The sequence below is a fragment of the Hesperophylax consimilis genome, chromosome 7 (assembly GCF_061612785.1).
Source record: "Hesperophylax consimilis isolate HC1 chromosome 7, BYU_Hcon_1.0, whole genome shotgun sequence".
NCBI classification, from domain to species: Eukaryota; Metazoa; Arthropoda; class Insecta; order Trichoptera; family Limnephilidae; genus Hesperophylax; species Hesperophylax consimilis.
The window spans coordinates 29,843,463-29,864,889 of record NC_142842.1 but is presented as its reverse complement, the minus strand read 5'-3'; the positions used below and the strand labels follow the sequence as shown (position 1 = coordinate 29,864,889).

Sequence of the window (21,427 nt, the reverse complement as noted above, 5' to 3'; positions counted from 1 at the left end):
ATCCCCAAATAAGACATATGACATAGACTCTCCTGTAATTTTTTAATTATTTATAATAGCACGAGAGCACGCGTTTCGTCGTGTATATCATCAACCGCCCTTATCAGCGCTCGATGATGATTTTTTACAAAAACGGCGCCATGCAAATAATTCAAATATAATTAACCCTCATTGAAATTGAAAAAGATGAAAATACCTACAGAAAATAAAAAGGTATCGAACCCAGATCCTTTAATTTTACCGGGACAAGGATCTGGGTTCGATACCTTTTTATTTTCTGTAGGTATTTTCATCTATTTCAATTTCAATGAGGGTTAATTATATTTGAATGATTGTCAAATGAATTATCTAGCAAATGAATTACCGAGACCTTATAAAATTACTTTCGGTCATTTTTATCAACTTTATTTTGAGAGTTATTAACATTATTTTCGCATCAATTATTTCATAATTTTATTGCCATCTCTTGGAATGATTTTAAAGTTCTACCCAAATTAAAGCAGCTTAGATAGTGTCTTGAATAAACCAATCCAATTATGTAATGATTCTTTAATATTTAAATATCACGATGAGATTCATAAGCTTCATTAATTTAATCTTAATTAATTGAATGTTAATTCTTTGGATTTGAGATTATTCTCCATTGAAATGCCGGCAATTTGTTCAACAAATATCTCCATTATTATTTTTGCAAAAAGTCCAGATTTGTGTATTTTTAGATAGAATCACGAATTTTGTAAAGCGTCAAGGAACTCTAAACGAGAAGTGGCTATGACTAACAAACTCTTAGCATGCACTTGCTACTTCAACGTTAACCATGTTGAACTACTGTGGGTATTACCTACGGGTTTTGTAGATTGCGCTTAGCTTCCGAGAGGCTGGCTTAACTCAATGGACTCGCGCCTGAGCTGGTCTCTTAAAGTTACCCAGACTATTTCAATGGACCTTTATTGGGGAAAATGGTTCTATTTAAGTAAAGTAGGTTTTCATAGGGATCTCTTTTGGTCGTGATTAGACACGCCTGGGTCTTTGAAACGTATAATTAGAGGGTGGTCATTTCCCAAGAGGAAACCTTCTCGAGGTATCCGTTCATTTTCTGATTCAAAGCCCTCGGAGCGTATGGTGTTATAGTTATAATGAATGTTTTGCATGAGATAATATTCGTAAATAATAGATTTCAACACAGCTTAAATATTATTCCTTTTGTGATGAAATTCCTCCCCTGCCTATCCCGCTCCTTCGTTATCTTATTCAATCTCTTCTTGTTGATTCAATGATTTCAGAATGAGCTCTCGAATGTCTTTGTGTTTTTGACGCTTGACAAGAAATTGAAAATTTCTCAAATACATTTAGATGTAACAAAAAAACTCTCGTCTTTGGAATGCTGTATTATTGTTATTTTTCATTGTTATCATTTTACTTCTAACTCATTTTATCCGTAGAATTAATCGTTTCCTCATATCGAATTATTATTAGCATTTTCAATAATGGAATATGTTTTTGACATTTAAGTCGGAATAATACGAATTGACACCAATAGCAGATACCTTTGGTTCACTCTGCTATTAAGGTTTGCAGATACTTCTTGTATGTTCTTCTAGATAATACTTATACACCATAAAAAACCTTCACCTCTGGGTAAAAATATTATACTTTTCATCATAACTTCTGGATTTCAAATCTTAGAAACATCGCTGTCGGGTAGGACTGCTGAGTTTTTTCTACCAATATCTCATATAAATATATATGGAAGAACTAGCGCAAGGGATTAAATTGGCACATATCCAGGAGACACTAAATGCCTGAATTATGATAGTAATAATAATACTAATACAATAATATTGATACAGTGGCAAAATTAAAAAAAATAACTTATATCATCGATGTCGCTATTCCAAATTCCTGTAATATTCAAAAATCTGTTTCTGAAAAAATAAGAAAATACATTGATTTAGAAAATGAGATTAAAAAAATTTGGCATTCTCAGACTATAAAAATATTTCCATTTGTCATTTCGGCTACTGGCATTATACCGAGCTCTCTCATTCAAAATTAAGGCGTATTAGATCTGTGAAAGAATTTTTACATGAAAATACAAAATAGATAATTTTATATACAATACGAAAGATTTTTAAAATATTTATATTGAGGGATTAGTAGGATTTATCGGTCCAGTTAGGAGTTCTACCGTGCCGAACCCTCTGACATGAAAATATCTTTAGTCCTTAATAAAAAAAAAAAAAAATAAAAATAAAATAATTTTCCCATTTGATCCTTGGTGAGTTGACGTGTTATTCTTGTATTGTTTTGTATTTATTACGCCTATATAATGCACTTGCATAATGTGGATTGACTAGATGATCATTTGTGGAAAAGTGTTGTGAAGGGTATAGTTTTTCCTGTGGGGAAGATTTAACCCGGACAAAAAGTCGAAAATATAAAAAAAGTGTTGTACTATTATAATTATTTTTTGTAACAATAAATACAATGATATCCTAACTGGAATCGCCCGTGCTGAGACTTTCATTTGCATATGATTAAAATTTAATAGTATGGATAGTATAAAGTAATTATAAATATATTGAATAGTTTTTTTTCTGAAATAATTATAAATATATTACATATTGTTTTTTGTTCAGTTGAGTGGTTTCAGTTTCAGTCTATATTTGGTGTCAGTATATTGTCTATTTTTGATCTCCCTATGTTTTGTATCCAGCTTTTTATTTGAGATTTAAATGTTAAAATATGGTTGCAAGTTTTGAATGAAAGTGGGATTTGGCTGTAGATTTAAGTGCCAAAGTAAAGGAAGTTTTTTGACCAAATTTTTGCTGTATGTTTTTGACCCAGATATATGTGTTAGTTGTTATTTCTTGTGTTTTGTATTTAAAGAGTATTGTTTTAGAAAGAGTTTTTTAAGTGACATGATATTAAGTTTGTAAAAGATTTCTTACAGGGACTTTCATAGCAAATTTCAGTATGGCTTTTTGGGTTAATAATAAGATATACTATTAATGTATCATAAAATCGTAGTTTATCCGTTGTGAACACATCCATTAAAAAGGAGGTATATTTTCTTGAAATCAAAAGATCGATTGTGGGATGATTTTAACAAGAACATTCAAGAACCAAGTTTAATCCTAAAAAAAGCTACTAAAACATAAAAATATGTGATGTGGATTTAATAAACAAATTAAATGTGAAATTAGTCAATCCATAAAGCATAGTTTCAATTCTTGCTTAACAAAACGATCTTCAAACATTTCATGAGTAGTGGATCTCTGGATTTGATTCTTTCTTTCCAAAAGAATCACCAGGGCCTTCTGTGTGTGTCAGATTAAGACCACAATAGTTATTTTAATGTGTGTTTTCGTCAAATTGTTTTCGGGTGTTTTTTTAAATGTAAATCTGTGCTGGAATGGAGAAGTACCTAGTATCTAGCGTCCGGCTCCAGTTTGTCGCTGTGGATCCCTCAGCTCTGACATAAAGGCCAGCAATGTAAACATTTGTGTTCTCTGTGTAATCATTGTATCTTATATCTGCTAACGATCACTTTATTAGCAATTAACGCCATCTCGCCTACAAAACACATCACCCTTTGCGTCAGGCACGTGAATAATCAATACGTTATTCGCTTTATGTTGCAAATAAACCGACATTGCCGAACCGATCGAAAAAATATTGGTTTTGTGATTACTTCTAAAGGTGTTTCATGTAGTATTATTATAGTTGGCCGTGAATTTTCTTTTGATTTTCTAGATATTTTGAACGAAACATTTTTGGTTAATATGCGTCAGGGCTATTCAATTAGATTTCCCATGTGACCAATTGCTTGGCGGGCTAGACTGATTACCGATTACTACGTCATAGTTATTTGGGGCCTAGATTCCACTCGACTGGATGAGGTGATGATCTTAATATTACTTAATGAACCTTTGTTATAATTCAGAAAATAATTATTAAATTAATAATAGCATAAATTAAAATTTGAAAGCAAATTGATAACTCTTTAAAGGCTTTCGATTATCCGAAGGTAGCGGGTTCAAATCCCGACTTGCGCAAGTACACTATATTTGTTTAATTTATGTTATTTCACAATTTAATAATGTAAAATAATATAAGACATATTTGCGGCGCTTTCCAGAGTAGAAGATGCTTTCAGTATCACCTTGGTGTAAGTACACCATTCTGAGTTGAATCGTTGCTTGAAATAGCTTTAGCCATGTTTGGTGACCAGACCTAAATCGTTAGGTACTTTCTCACCTTCATCCTTCCCATCTCTTTCCCCTACCCACTACCTTCAACCTCACAACATACCCAAATTGCGGATGCCGCAGTATCACAGGCTCCAGACTGTGGGGAGCAATTGGGACTCTCGTGCGGTATTAACACATAAACAAAAATTGCGTTGTCAAAATTATAAACATATGATTAATTTTTCGTAGTTTTATGCTTGCATTGTTTTATGATAGCAATAAAATAGCGTATTTTTATACTTCTCATAAACACATTTTATATATCCGAATAAAATATTGCTCCTTTAACATATTCTGACATTGTTTGTTGGGACCGATGAAATATAAGTTATTTTAGATTTTCATGTTTTAGAGTAATTTTTTAAAGAAACACTTTGATTTTGTGATCTCATAAATGTTTTTTTGATACATGACATCATTTATGTGTTAAGGTTTTGTAAAATATTGTACTGTTCTGATACAGAGATAATAGTTTGAATTAAAATTGCTCCATCACAAAGTTAATCATTTAGAAAAACTATGATATGTTACATAAAGGTATGTCTATTACAAAAATTTACAGATTATATTTTTAATGATTTATAAATGTTAATAACAGAGAGTGAAAAATAAAGAATTAATATAACATTGAAGAAGAATATTATACTTATAAATCTAAATGAAACAGAACAAGACACAGAACATAAAAAGATAAAGGTCACAACTAGGAATTGAACCCAGGATCTTTTGTCTTACCGGGAAAGGCGTCTTAAACCTCTCAACTTATTTATTAAACGGCTAATTATGGCGGCTACCTTTTTTATATGATTGCAAAGATTTGTAGTGATATGATATTTACTGATATTTGTAATGACAATTTTGTAACCTTGTTAGTGTCTCGGATAAACATATCTAATTTTTTTTTTTTTTTTTTTGTTTGTTTTTGGGGTGTTATGCCGTGTTGCGCTAACTCCTTCTTTAGCCGACGTTTCGGACAGCGTTGCAGTGTCCATCATCAGGGCAGATCCGGTAGATCCGAAGATGACACATCTTCGGATCTACCGGATCTGCCCTGATGATGGACACTGCAACGCTGTCCGAAACGTCGGCTAAAGAAGGAGTTAGCGCAACACGGCATAACACCCCAAAAACAAACAACAAAAATGCTTTTGGCCGTGAGAATCTAAAAACTTACCTGATATCTAATTTTTATTTAAATGGTTTATATTTATACCAGTATTGATATAATATTTATATCTAGGTTCTGCCATATATAATCAGATCTGCCAGTAAGGTTATATTAAATATGGGAACATTTTCTGGAGCGTATTACGCTTTATGTTCCCGATAACTTCACAATAGCTAGGCAGCACAGACTTTTTTTTTCCAAGAGGCAGGACCAACCTACCAATGCTCATACCGCTGAGAAGAATGACTGCACTTTTATACCAACTTCCTTCACAGACAGACGAACTGACCAATGGGACTGAGGAACTTTCCGATAGGACAAAGGAACTGTCCAATGGGACTGAGGAACTTTCCGATGGGACAGAGGAACTATCCAATAGGACTGAGGAACTTTCCGATGGGACAGAGGAACTGTCCAATGGGACTGAGAAACTTTCTGATGGGACAGAGGAACTGTCCAATGGGACTGAGGAACTTTCCGATGGGACAGAAACTTTCCGATGGGACGAAGTTACTCTCCAATGTACTCTCAAATATTTCAGTCAAACCACAATGAATTCAAGAATGAATTAATTATTACTAGGCATCGCAACTGATTTGACAAATGTTTATAATAGATCAATTTACTCCTAGGTATGTGATTATGTGTTAATGTGAATGTTGTGAAATGTTATTGGAATCACAGTGTTTTTTTCAGAAATAAACAATGAAAACAATTTTTTTTTAAATTGTTGTAAGGTGATATTGTTAATTTTCAACTTGAAATATGAGATGAAATGGTCAATTGGTTTAAGGCACCTGTCCCGATAAGACAAGAGATCCTTGGTTCGATTCCTAGTTGCGACCTTTATGTTTTTATTTGTCTTTCACTTGTTCTATTTCATGTCTCGTTTAAATTTATTGGATTATTATCTTCTTCTTCAATGATAACATTGCTGGGTTTAACCTTCAAAATAAATAAAAGAAAAAAAAATTATGTTGTCTAAACAAAATAACATTTATCATTTACAAATAGTTGATCGTCGGTTATATAGTCCGACACGTGTCAAAAAATACTCGCTAAACTATCAAACGTTGTCATCGGTCGATATAAGACATCAAATTTAAGTATGAGTGAGGATTTTGGTTCTTACAAGCTGTAGGGGAAGTGAGGGCTAAATTCAAACGTTATTCCAAAATCCATGTTGAAATTGTAACAATAACAAAATCCAAAAAACACTTGCAGAAGTTAATAATTATATTATTAAATTTGAAAAAAAATTAAATGGTGTTCTACGAATTAAACACAAAAACAATTAATAAAAAATCTTTAAATTTTGCTCAAACATTGACACCGGCCGAGAATCAGCTGTCAAACGGCTTTTGTTCAATGAGACTGGACTATAATTTTGAGTCCTTTTAGACATAATCAGAAACGATGAAGTCCTATCGAACAATACATTCGACAAATTCCATTAATCCATTTTCTGTTTCAAAGCATTCCTAGCTGTTGAAGTTACTTTTTAGTGAATATTTTCATAATATTCAACAAATAACATAATTTAATGATATATCTTACTAAGACAAATCTCTTGGTTAGACTCACTGAACATGATATCCCCAGAAATGTTATGTATGCTTTTCTGAAGGAAACTGATTTCGGCAATTAGCATTTTTTTTGTTTAACTGAGTACGTTACTTACTCACTACGGGAACTTAGAAAAATCTATTGGTTGGTCTCACAACAGAAGATTACGATCTATGATTGACTGGAGATAGCATGCCAATTTTATGATGACATATTTTTCATTCAGAATATATCGAGAACAAGATCATTTTATCAATATCAGTTTAGTATGAACACGTGTTTCGCCGTCCTAATAAAACACTCGCTTTTAAGGCGATGCAGTACGTCGTGTAATATTTTAAATTGAGACGCTATCAATAATAACCCTTACGTAGATGGCGATAAGGTTTAAATTCCCGCTTAACACCATCGGCCTGTTTTGATTTATGCAAGAAAAAAACATGGCCAAAAAGTGCCTTTTATTTTATTTTGTGGATGTTCAGGCAAAAATATATTTATTTTTTTCGATCATTTTATAAATAACTTAATTTGCCACATTATACAATAAAATCATAACCGAAAATGGGTTCGTAAGAAGGAGATTTTGAACTTTAAAGCAGTTTTCATAGGCCTTTACATTATTTATTTCTGGGCTTATAAAAAGACTTATCTAAAAAATATTCGACTAGTTCAAAGGTGAAAATGTATTCTACTTGCAGTATTTAATTAAAGCATCTGAAACATTTCTAGGCGACCAAATTTTCAAACCAAAAATACATGATTTTGGATTACTACGTATGGCATCGCCTTAAATGATATATTTTTGGGAACTTTGTCAATTAATTCGTTAAAGGCCTGCAGTCCCTTTTTATAACAATTGGCAAGATTTTTAAAAATTAACAGTATTTTATATCAGTAATTTTTCTCCGTCTACGGTGTAGTTTCAGTCGCCGATCACATATGATTCACAAACGGAGCGTTATAAGGATTCTGTATTGTGTTCGTGAACATTTTCAAACAACAGAACATGATAGAAGAATTATATCAATTTCACTGAGGCACACTCGTGCTGAATTAAGTAACTCCCGAAGTCGTCGACTGGCTGAATAACTTCAGGACTATTCTTTGACCTTTACCAATTCTCATCCACCCAGGGCCGGTCCTGTGCAGGCAAAGGCAGTCCCCTCCGGGCGCTGACTAGCCGAAGTTGTCGAGGAGCCAATCAGCCAAATCGCTGATTATACCTAACACAGCTTCCTTGAGGTTTTTACTAGCGCCAGGTGAATTTTGGTTCAAGACCAGCGCTGCTGCTATACGAGGAAGAAGAATAAGTTATACCATTGATATAATTTTACTGTGGAAGACAGTTTTGTTGTAAACCGTAGTAACTAAGTACATAGTACTTTTTAAACATCGTTTTATCCTGATGCCCTAGTTAGACACAATATCAAGCAAACACAGGTGCTTTTAATCCGCTTTTTAACGTTTTTACCCATAATAGAGAAACCCATTTGCCGCCTCCACGTTTTTAATAAGGAAAATTAATGTTTAGCAAGAGTTTTTCTCGACGTTAAAGTTTATGGTTTTCCTGGATTTTTTTCTTTAATCAACTCTCCCATCGGATATTATGAGCAATTAACGGTGTAACCAGCAAAAAGCTGCTCGAAATGATTATAAGAATAGTCAGTTTATTTTTAGTAACTATCATAGCACGATGAAAATAATGGGATAACCTTTTTACACCAAAAGACAGCGTTTTACTTTTAATATAATTTCAGGTGGTTATCTTTCATAAATGTGAAAAATTTCATGCGATCAGATTTTTCAACATTATTGGTCAACAGTCTGATTATCATGAAGTATGGCGATTTACGATACAGACAACTCATTCACCCAACTGGAATATGACTTACAATTATAATTGTCAATAAGAAACGTGAAATTTTTTTCAATAATACAAATAATCTGAGCAAATTTTATAACGTTTTGACTACTGCAGAAAACAGATGTCCACTATGTGTCTAAGATCTCCCCACCTCGTTTGGTCGCTCAATATACCCCGTAGGGTTCCGGAAATTTAGGAATCTTTTACAGTACGTATACCAATAAAAAGACGATTATAATCTGTAAATTTTGCACTAATTATTGTCCCAATTGCTCTAATTATTGTCCCAATTGCTCCCTGTTAATCGAAGCCAGTGAGACCATGGCATCCCCAATTGGGTAGGTATGTTATGAAGCTGAAGGGTGTGGAAAAGCGAAATAAATGGGTAGAGAAAGATGGAGAAATACATGGGGATTCACATCTGGTCTCCCAACATGGTCAAAACAATTAAAAGCAATTTTTCAATTCTGAATGTTGTTTTATCACCACGGTGATTCTAAGAGTATCTACCACTCTGGAACTTACATATTATTTTATATGACGTAATATAATTTTTCTAGGTGAAATAACACAATTTAATTAAATAAAATTTACTTGCGTACTCCAGGATTAGAACCCTTAACATCCAGTCGAGGACCTTACCCCTCGACCACTTAAACTTTTTCCCATAAAATATTCTAGTTAGAACCACTCTCTTGTTCCCTAATGGCTCGATAGTGGAAATTATTTATAGTTAGCATTGAACTGCTGACATAACCTTTCAGGAGCCACTGACCTTTAAATCACCCGTGACATAGTTTAAGGGCTCTTTCAACCTACACATTTATCGATTATAATATTATTTACGAGGCAGGTCCAGATTTGTATTCTAACTAGATGATTTGGGATCGAACTATTGGAATTCCGTTAGTGTTTTATGAATTATGTTTGAATTTTAGCTCCAATCTGTACTAAAATATTACTTTTAGCTATCGAATAAATCACACTCTTTCTGGCTTGACATTATACGAATTGAAAAAAGTTATTTGTTTGAAACCACTTTATTTGATTTATATGTCTAGGACAGTAAAAATTTAAACTAAATTACAGTACAGGGGAAGATTATATTAAGTACCGAGTGGTGTCTGTCTTCCTTTGTACTCTAATTAAGTTTATATGTTTAATGTCCTGATGAAGGTTGAGCTCAACCTAAACAGGTCGATCTATATAAATCAAATAAAGTGGTTTTAAACAAATAACCTGTTCATTTGTCTTATGTTAAGGACTCCCCCCAAATAATATTACAATAATACAAATACTAACATTAAAAAAATACTATCTCGTTTCAATGTACATAACATATAACTGTATAACTTTTGTTTACGAATTTACCCATTTCGCAAATTTGCTGAATCCACTTTATTGTTCAAACAAGTCTTACCTTGACTAGGTGTATAACTTTGACTGAGATTTTCAACATTATTGTACCTACCTGCCTGAAGAAAGTTTGAAAAATTAATAAGGGCGAGTTGTTTCGGAAAAAATCACGTGTGAGAAAGTCATCACAACGTCAATCCACTCAATTTCCAATAAATTGGGTTGTTTCATCGTCCGTCAAGAGAAAATTCAACGAAATATTCATGAAAATATGATCACCCGAAATCGGCCGGTTAACGCGATCCGCCATTTTGATAAAGATTGACGCATGCGCAAACGTCACAATTGCGATCTGACAGATTTTATGCAATACAATGTACCTATTAAAGGTGATAACGACCCGACTATTTTGACAAATAACGCAAATAAAACCTAACGATTAAAATTTATGAAGTTAACGGTTTTGTGGGAATAAGTTTAGATATCTTTTCTACACATAATATTGTCGAAATTCGCTTTTGTATCGTTGGTTTCAGTGATTGAAAATGATAAAAAAACTGGTAAAAACATTCATAAGGTGCAAGTTTGTTTCTCTTGTCTACCAATGTATCAGAAACTATTGCCGACTGAAAAAATTGATATTTTAACAAAAATTCTTCATGTGATTGACATTTTCGATCAAGTGAGACAGATACTTGAGTCGGCGAATGTCAAGAGCCGGAATAACAGAAAAGTATGTACGAGACGATGTATGAGTATGAATGAGGCAAGGAGTCTGTGCCAAGACCGACTTGTTTGGAAGTCTGTCCTCTCTGCCTGCCCCCGCGGAAACGGCGGAATGGTTTTATACTATAACAACAATCCATAAAATTTCTTCCAACGATATTTTGGTAAAATATTTGTGGGCTAGTCTGCCTAATAAATATTTGACTACATATTATATAGTGTCCACGGGATATTTATTACATACCCCACCTTTCTAAATGATTTCCTACACTGGATTTGAGTCACAGAAAGAGTTCACTTTATAAATAAAGAATAAAGCAATGAACGGACTGGCACAGTCATACTAAGCTGATATCTGCGTGAGGGACAATCGTACCTGTCTGGCCTTTGAACAGACTAGTTACCCTCACGTATGAATGTTTCATAGTTTGGGATGTTGCATAATTAGCATAAACCTGTAACTGGCATTAAAATTTTTAGAAGACAGTTAAAAACAAATTTCTTTAATTTCAGATATAAAATATGTGTTGAGAAGCAATATCAAAGTTTCATTACCACTAGTCATGGCTGTATAAAATTTACAAATACATAAAATTATTAAATGAAATGAGGGCCTCAGCACGGGTTGCGTACAGAGTGAGGCTCACATTACCAAATCATACTTTTTTTTAAAGTTATTCTGATGTATCAATAAAAAATAAAATAAATATATTATAATAAAAAGCCTATTGTTCTCAATATTACAACTTTTGATAAATAAGAAATAAAACGAAACCATGTTATATAATTTCAAATGCTTATTTATTTATAAGGGAAAAACTTCCACGTTGTAAATTATAAGTAACATCGGTACAATATGTTTTATATATATGTAGTTGTATGTGGGTAGACGGTACAATGTTTATTTGCCATAATACATTGAGAGTGAATATCAAAATAATATAGCACTTATATCAAATTAACAGAACATAATAATACGGTTCTTGCTGACGAAAACAGTTTTGTTCATTTCCCTTGAACGTTTAATTTGAGAGTTGATATGGACACATGGAGATAATTTGGTTTCTGCATAGGAACAGCCATCATCCAAAACACAGACTTGTCATAACATCATAAACTATGTCGCATTCCTTCAGTACATATGTATTTTTTTATCTCTTGGACTGCGATGACGCTAAAACAAGTATTAATAATATAATATAATATAATATATTATATGGTACATGATAAAAAAAACACAAAATTAAGAATTATGTCAGATAATAACAAGAAACTGAGGGTGCTCTCAGTAAAGTTATACGTAGGGCGTTAATTATTAATAACGTTAGGGAAATTCAATATTAGAAATATCAAGTATATATCAATTGTTACCAACCTGGCACAAGGTTTTAACTACATAAACAGCGTTTAAATGTTTTACAGTCATATAGTTTGGTTTAACTATAGTTTCCCTGGGCATTATATTGATTTCCTATCTGTTTCCACGATTCTGGTGTCATTTGAGCACCATTTTCTTCAGTGGCTTTTAGGTTATGTTTAGGAAGAACTTCCCATCCTGGAAAAAGATAGAATAAATCAGTAATACGATTGCATATTACCGTATTAACTTTACTAAATACGTTATAAACTGAATACCAATAAAAACTATACTCACTGTTTTATTTATTCTGTAAAAAAATATTACGCACAACATACGAGCAAAGAAATCTGACAGAAGACGGACCTTTGCCCGCCTTCCATAGACAACTTGTGAGTGTTGCAGCCTAAAAATGAATTCCTATCGAATTCTCTGCAATAACTGTCCGATTCGGCGGGGAACACTGGAACGGATTATTCAAATATAACGGAAGCTTTTTCGGAGTTGAAACAACCCAATTTGTATTTGAATAAAATCGACGTGAAGATTTTCTTACATTCGAATAGAACTCGGGAATCTGAATAATTGTTCAGTTTTCCGAAACAACTCGCCCTTAGTATTGTAATTTGTAACGTGATTGTCACCGCATAGCATTTATCTTACCGTATTCCGGTGAAGTGATCCACCATAGCTTGCAGCAATATCATAGGAATTAAAAGACAACGCGGAATATCAATCGAGATATAAATAATATGTTGTATATTTAATTAAAATTTTGATACAAGAGCAAGGACTCACATTTAGTAAAAAAGGGGTGGTTGGCTACTTGTAAGCACAAACGTCATATGAAAGTTGGCAATGACATTTACTTGTAAATTAAATAAACTAATCATCACAAAAATAAGACACCACCAAATGAGCGCCAGTCTAGAATCTATTCTAAAAAAAATTATAACATGGTGATATCTACGAAGGCAACCAAATTATGTGTCTATTTCATTATGGATTATTAAAAATATCTCACGTGTGTGAATAATCTCCCGACAATCAAGCAGCTCGTTCCCACGTGTCGTTTCCACCGGCCTCGAAACTGCTCGAAACCCAACTCCCGACTTCTCTGGAACTCAAAGCGCAGAACCATAGACATATGAATATTAGTAGACCTGCCCTAAGTGATTAAAAGCGTACTATCCCCACTCCCCATACCGGTTCCATTGGAGCCGGCTGTGCTCGCGTATGGCCTCAAGTGAAATTTGAAAACGTGACGTCATCATTCCTGTGCGAACTATGGTCGAGGCATCATCGGTTCATTTTTCCGAAATAACACGGAAAAATGTTGACTTGTGCTTTGAAAACTTGTAAAAATAGATGTGAAAAAGAGAATAAACCCAATTGTCGTATTACATTCCATATATAAGCATTATTTTACTTTATTTTAAGCATATTCATATCGTATAATATGGATCAGTTGTAGAAACATATACTATCACATCGAGAAACGTCTGGACGCGAAACACAAAGCTGGTTGGTTGCTGGGAAGTAAATTATGAACATTTATAAATGTGTCTTAACTAAATACTTAAACGAAATATTCGACTCTGAAAATAGAACCGATTTTTTTTGCCGAATTTGGACTTCGCAAATTTGTTCATAACGTGGCGAGTAATTTGCGCTCCCATGTAAAAATGTCTATTTATTCAAAAGCAGATTTTACTTTTAAGAAGTAAATGGTGATATTATAATGCGAGATGCCTATTTACTGTCAGATTGATTTATTGACGAATCACAGTCAGCCTTACTCCCTTCGTTCTTCAACAGTTGATTTTACCCCTCGCCATTATCTTTTCGTCTATTAATTCCTATGTCTGTGCGCAGAACAAATTTTGTATCATCCGAGTGACTGCCGTAAACCACTGACAACGCGTGTTTAGAAGTCATACTATGGAAAAATATGTAAGCGAACGGTTCTCACCGCTACACATTGAGATAATGAACTTTCTTTGTACAAATTTTATCATTCCTTATTTGAAATAAACCAATATGGTATGCGATTTATAATTAAATTAGTAGGTATTTAAGTAATTAATTAAAAATCTTACGATTTCAAGGGAAATTTTATTTTCGATTTATTAATTAAAATAAAATTATAAGAACATACTTTTTACTGTTTACAGAATAACGAATTTTGTTAAAATATTATGTAATTACATACACGCAAGATGATGATAAACAAAAAACTGGTCTGTCAATTTGTGAAATATATTTTCGGTGCAATCTCAGATTTCGCCGCTTACTAATATGCTAATATCCTGCCAAATGTCTGGGAGAACTCGCATACTGATATATGCGAGCTCATCCAGGTCATTTCTTCAAGCGGTGGCAAGCTGCCAATAATCGGAACATTATGGCCGAATGAGGCCAAGCATTAATTGCTATTTTATCTGGAAGACTAAAAATATATTAATTTAATATCTATGAAGTCGTTCAATGGTGAAGATTGGAGGAACTAGCTGCTTACGGACAATAAATGTTCAACCATTTAGTTGTTTTCGTTGAAGTGGGCTTCATGAGAACTCTATGAAACTCCCCCCATTACCCTTCTATAACCTCTCGCGTAACCCGCCTCAAAGCGTCCCCCAACCGGGTGGCGAGTTAGTTTCCCTCGATGTTTACTGTGAAGACAGAGTGCTCTTAGGTGTTTTACACGATGCTTTTTTTACTGTAGACTTTCCATTTGGGCCGTCTTTTCATGTTTTGCATTCGGAAAAAGGAAATGGTTCTATTTAGGTACCGATTCGAATTTAGTTTAAGATGGTGGATGTACAGTACTTTGACATTTTATTTTTCATCTTTCATTGATTTATGTACATTATGTGGAAATTTTTTATGCTTATTTTGTCTTATATTTAAAATGCTGATGAAAAGGACTATAACATTTGTTTATTACTGATTGTGATATTGTGAATTACTTGTATATTTGTAGTAATGTTTTGAGTTAGTTACATGTATTATATAAACAGTTTCATAATATTTTATTAATTTCTTATTTATTAAGTTAGTAACCTGTATTAAATAAATATGTTTTTTATCACTGAAATATTGTATTCATTACAGGATCTCATTGTTTTCTTCGTTATTTACGCATTCTTTGCTGTTTTACACGCTCTTGTGGGCTGTTTATCACTTAAGTATGCAATTCTCATTTACACATCATTTCAATTTGAAGTATACTTTACTTATTATATACCTACCCAAAAGCATTTACTGGACCTCATTTTCTTAAGTAAGCTACATATATTTTTTATTCCCTAAATGTGTATATATTTTTTTGGCATTCCAATATTGTATTACTTAACAAAATCCCATTTTGATTTATTATTTACATACGTTCTTATTTTATATACACTAACCTTTAGTGTTTTACACCCTCGTTAAGGGGTCTGCATTACTCACGAAATTCTAATTTCTCATATTATATTTTATGTCTTATAGTGCATACTATAAGTTATATTATTATTGAAAGCCGAATGACGTTAATTTAAAAAAAATAATAATAATTTATGTTTATGGCAACGGTGAAAGCAAGACGATGCTTTCATGTGATATATGGTAATGTTCGAGGTGTTGAAATTTTTTGAGAACTTAGTACCGTCCCAAAATATTATTTCTTATCTAATAGTAACTTTACTGTCTGTTTCAAATCGTGAGTATGAAATAATTATCACGTAAAACTTAATTTTTCATAGAGGTTTTAATATGGTTTCCATGTGGGAATCAGTATAAAAAACGATCGTGTAAGGTGTCCAATCAATTTCTATGACCGTTAAGCCCTTGGTTTGACATTCCATCCTCTCTTTTAACTCTATGAAATGTATTTAATGAGAAGCAAAATCAGTTATTATTTAATCTCCACCACAAAAGAGGCGAGCGGCCGGATATTTATGAAATGTATTAGAGTGTTTATTTACAAAAAAAAACTATTTCACGATCGATGAATAAATCATGTAACGAATCGCAGACAGAATTTAGATCAAAATTCTAAGAATAATTTGCGCTTTTATTTTTTGTTTCCTTCCAATTACTGGATTCTGAATTTCATCAATATTTATTTTTATTACATAATTTCTTTGTATAACTTTTTTATGACATGTATAAAATTAAATTTATGATTAAATACGTAGTTTTTTCACGTAGGTTCGGTACCTACCTAGGTATTTATTCATTTATAACATTTCTTACACTGAACAAACAATCTCTATAAGTATGCTCTATACCGGTATGAAATAAAATCTGACGATTCTCTTGGAACTACAAGGTTCCATCGGGTATTACCAAAAGGTGATATAGGTATTGCTAATTTATCAAAATACCGTTAAAAAGTGATAGCAAGCCATTTCCTAATAAACTTTTAATACTTGCAACTGCGTTTATACTATTATTATATAATGAAGAAATGCAAAAATATTTGATTTTTTAAGAACACGTCTTCTGTTTCTAATTCGTGTTTTTTTAGTAAAGCTGTCAATTCATTATTTAAAGGCATGCAGTCCCTTTGTAGAAAGGAATACAAATATTTTGGAGAGATTTTAAAAAAATTATCAATATTTTTTGTCAGTAAGTTTTCCCCGTGTGGGTTTTCACCTACTACGAGGCGGGCCGGATCGGGATATACCTGTTAAGGGACTTTTTGACCTCCCCAGCTAGACTCTCCCGATACATCGCCTACACAGCAGTGAGAGGGATGGATTTAGTCACTCCTGGACACACCGACCCACAGTTGCCTACCCGCCCATCATACCTTTTCCTTCCCTGAACTTCCTTTCCTTAAAAATAACCTCCACACAGCATCCCCTAAGATGACAGGTCTGAAGGGAAATTATTTTCATTAGGGCTTTTCACGTGGAGCTAATATACAAAAAAATCATTCCAACATAATATGGCGTTTGCAAAAGCCCTCTATGCTGAGCTAATATATTTATTTCACTATCACGATTGGCTCGTACATGATTTAAATTATAATATAACAATATTCTGTGGAAATAATATCCTTAAGGAATAAAGACATAATGCATATATACATATAATGGGTAATAAAAAACTCGAAACATTAATAAGTGATATTAAAATACATGTAAAACTCTACAATTTTTTTAATACGACAAAAATGGGCATGTTAATAATGGTAGGTACCTATCTAGAAGAGTACATGTTTATAGTCACATTGTCACATTTGAATTAAATGATTTTAAAAATGGAATAAGGAATGAAAGATTGTGAATTTTCTTTTATTTTTATTTTTAAACAGTTTTAAGATCTCATGTATTCCAATGTTGAATATAGATAGTAAAAAGGAATATAGAATTATTTGATTTTTTGTCGGTTCTCAATGTGTTGTATATTTTAGAAGCGATGAACCGAAATTGTCGTTGAGTCATTGTGGCTCTAGTTTTAGGAACTACGCATCCCATATAAATAAATAAAAGTGATGTTCTGTCCAAAATACAATTCCGATGATTTAGTATTCCAATAAAGTTAGAGTGTTTTATGAGTCTTCACTCTGCACCATAAAGCGGTTTTGAATGACAGTGTACGTATGACCTTGAATTGAAAAATAAAAGCTTTGAGCTTTAAAAGATGGCTTTTACTTCGAACTTTCTCACAGAGCGAATAAATCATTCGCCCTCTCCTTCAGAATGATGCCTGTCCAAAAATATATGATGGTTAAATTATTCATAGAAAAATTTGGCGTACAGGATAATCCAATCTTAGCGATAAATTATTATTTGAAAAATGGATGGAAAATAGTTTTCGAAGATCGATAGAGTGAAACACAGGACCAAAATCGTAAGTATATAATAATACATTTAATTTTTCTACATTAGTTAAAGCCCTATGGGCGTTTAACCTTTCCCCATCTGTGGTTTGTATTTACTACAAAATTGCTTCTAATAACTTTAATAACTCTATAAATATAATAAATTCTTGTTTCAGATTTGAGTTATTTCTCCGTTGTACATTTATGCACTGAATTAAAAGATAATATTTTACATAGTTTTCAAATCCAATTAAAAATCAGAGATATTTGTAAAAATCGGGAAAGAATACACCAATACAATTAACCGGATTAATTTGACGGCCGGCATAGTCCAGTGGTAACGCATTGGACTGCCATTCCGAAGGTCGCGGGTTCGAACCCGGCGTGCGCAAATAAATTTTATTTGATTAATTTGTGTTATTTCACAATTAATTAATTAAAATAATATATAGTATATTTGCGGCACGTTCCAGAGTGGAAGATACTACCAGTATCGCCCTGGTGTAAGACCACCATTCAGAATTGAAACGTTGCTCCAAATGGCCTTAGCCGTGTTTAGTGACTAGATCTGAATAGCCAGGTACTTCTCCACCTTCCTCTTTCCCTTCCCCACTTACCTTCAGCCTCACAACATCCCCCAATTGGGGATGCCATAGTCTCACTGGCTCCAGACGGGAGCAGTTGGGACTCTTGTGAGGTATTCACTGTAAAAAAAAAAAAAAAAAAAAAAACGTGTGACACTGCTTCGCGAAGAGTGTGCGAGGAAATGACACGCTATTGATGTCCCGCTTTAGTTTGCTATGCGGGAACATGAGAAATCCACAAGTCCGCAGTTGTATTTTGATTTAGACCATCGATATCTACGACCGCATAGCTGTGTGTGTGCAGTCCAGCGCCTGTTGTGCCAGCCGGTCGTTCGTCGGTCGCGGATCGTCGTTAGATGTGGACCCCTCGCACGTTTTTTTAGCATTTTCGATGGTTTTTTCATGTTTTCAGCAATTAAATTACAATTATTATCACTTTCGATATAAAATATAATAAACATAAGCAATTAGCAATGAATATTCATATTTTTCTGATATTAAATCGCTTATTTAGGGATGTGTATAGACTTCAGAGCACCGGAACGCGTGGATTTTTTTAGCACAGTAAGGGAAAGGTTAAATAAAATAAATAAATAAACATAACCGCATGCATATGGCGAAAAAAAATCAGATTGTTTTCAGCTTGCATTATTTTTATATGACAATATGATAGGTCCGTTAAAAACAGTGATACACAACCAACATCCCATGGCTTAATAAGGAAAGGAAGAAGAAGAATTTATGAAAAGGAAAAATATATATGAAGGATGGTAGGGATCTAGGGGTCGGTGTGTCCAAGAGTGATGAACCTATGAATCTATCCCTCCCATTGCGGTGCAAGGCAATGGGTCGAGAGTCTGGCTGGAGAGGTTAAATAGTTTCCTTTAACCGGTCTCACCCGATCCCGTCCGCCACGCAGTAGGTAGGCAAACGCAGCCGCCGCCACCACCTGGAAATCTTAACCACATAAAACCAGACTCCTCTGCTAAGTCACCAAACGTAGCGAACTACTTGGAGTGACCTATGGCAGAGATGACGGTTATCCAATGAAAGGTTACGAAGAAGAAGTTTGGGACGCGAAGAAAATCAAGTAAATCAAATATTAAAGGCGGGCCACGTCAAGAGTTAGAAAAACGGAAAAGAATGCAAGAGACGATGTATGAAAATGAATGAAGCAAAGAGTGTGTTCTAAGACGGAGTTGCATGGTGGTCCTTTCTCTCTGCCTGACCCTGCTGAGAATTGACGTAATGCTTACACGGGGTCAAAAGTTAATAAAAATACTGATACCCACCCACGGTGATTGAACCGATGATATTCAAAAATAAAAATAAAAATATGAAAAAATTGCATATCATTCTGATAAAACTAATCGTGAAAATGAGCAATATTGAGAACAACAACTTTGAGAAATAAATCACGTGAAATAATATTCGTTAGTGATGTTATGCTGTGCTCTAGTAAATTTTTAAGCCACTCGGGTATTTATAAACTTATATGCAATAATTGTTCTGTTTTTTACATAGGAAAAAGAGTACGAAATACACCCAATAGCCTCATATTTAACATGTTCCCAGCAATCCATCCCCAACCCATGATATTATGAATGTGTTATATTGTCTCGATCACGAGTTAAATTATTATTATAGACTTAATTATTGTATTTTTTACTGTAATTTAACATAAATCTTTCTCTTACGAGTCCATCATAGGTTCACCATTTAATTAAACGTATCATTAATTTGTGATTATTTAATCATTATTGTCTCTCTCCAATTCTTATTAAATTTCTATTGTCTCTTTCAAATATTTTGTCTCTATCCTTTATATGTTCTTTTGTATTATATAATATTCTTTCTACCTATATATAATCGATAACTATCTCTAACCGTCTTACTAATTAGATTCTTAAACGCCCGTTGAACGTTGATGTCGAAAAGCCGGCCTTAAAAGCCTGGTAACAAACGCCATGATAACGAGTCAAGTTTTTCACTGTTCCGACGTTACGCAAAATAATTATTATAATAATTTGCCTAATATTTACACCCCGTTTTTTAGTAAGTAATGCTAGTGTTTCGTTATCGTGATGTCATGGTGAAACTTAAATAAAAAGGTTAATATTTTTAATTAACGTCTCGCAGACTGCGTGTGAAATCGCTATTAGAAAAAAAAAAATTTAATGAAGAGTAAAATAACCATTAGAGATATTATATCAAAGAAGTCTTACATGAAAGTTTATTGTTCATTGTAGCTATTAATATGCATAATCTGTTTGAAGTATAGATTGAAAAAAAAAATAAGAAATCCTTTTTTTTTTTTATTTAACATGTATTTAATTTCTATGTATGCATTTAAAAATAGTTAAAATTCATGCAGGTACGGGTAATTTAAATCACAAAATGTTATCTCATATTCAATTTATCATTATTTGTGCACTAACTGCACAGTTATTGCAGTGCAGTTAGTGTAGTACAGTGATTAGAATATTATTGGCGCATAATGTTTTTTTTTATCACTTAGTTTTCGTAACACACTTTATCAACTCTAGATAACCTATACGATCTTTTAAAATATCGTACGGGTGGTCTTTGTAGAGAAAAATAATGAAAAAAATGTTTGTATTAAAAGCGTGTTGTAGGATGGAAGAAAAATAAATACGATTGGTCGTTGTAAAAAAATTAGTTGTCGTAGGACAAATTAACTTCAAAGGGATGATTTGCAAAAGTGGCACGCGGTTAAC

General features: G+C 33.1%; 1 protein-coding gene and 1 long non-coding RNA gene across 2 annotated transcripts in view; one reads left to right on the top strand and one right to left on the bottom strand.

Annotated features, from left to right (window-relative positions):
* The window catches only part of sNPF-R (short neuropeptide F receptor), a 294,572-nt gene that overhangs the window by 16,102 nt on the left and 257,043 nt on the right, over positions 1-21,427 (top strand). The gene's annotated exons all lie outside the window — the stretch shown is intronic.
* On the bottom strand, positions 11,798-12,673 carry LOC149422620 (uncharacterized). Its single transcript, XR_016302430.1, has 3 exons — positions 12,588-12,673; positions 12,309-12,488; positions 11,798-12,107 (listed from the first exon to the last, which is right to left on the bottom strand). It is a non-coding gene; the product is annotated as an uncharacterized LOC149422620 (long non-coding RNA).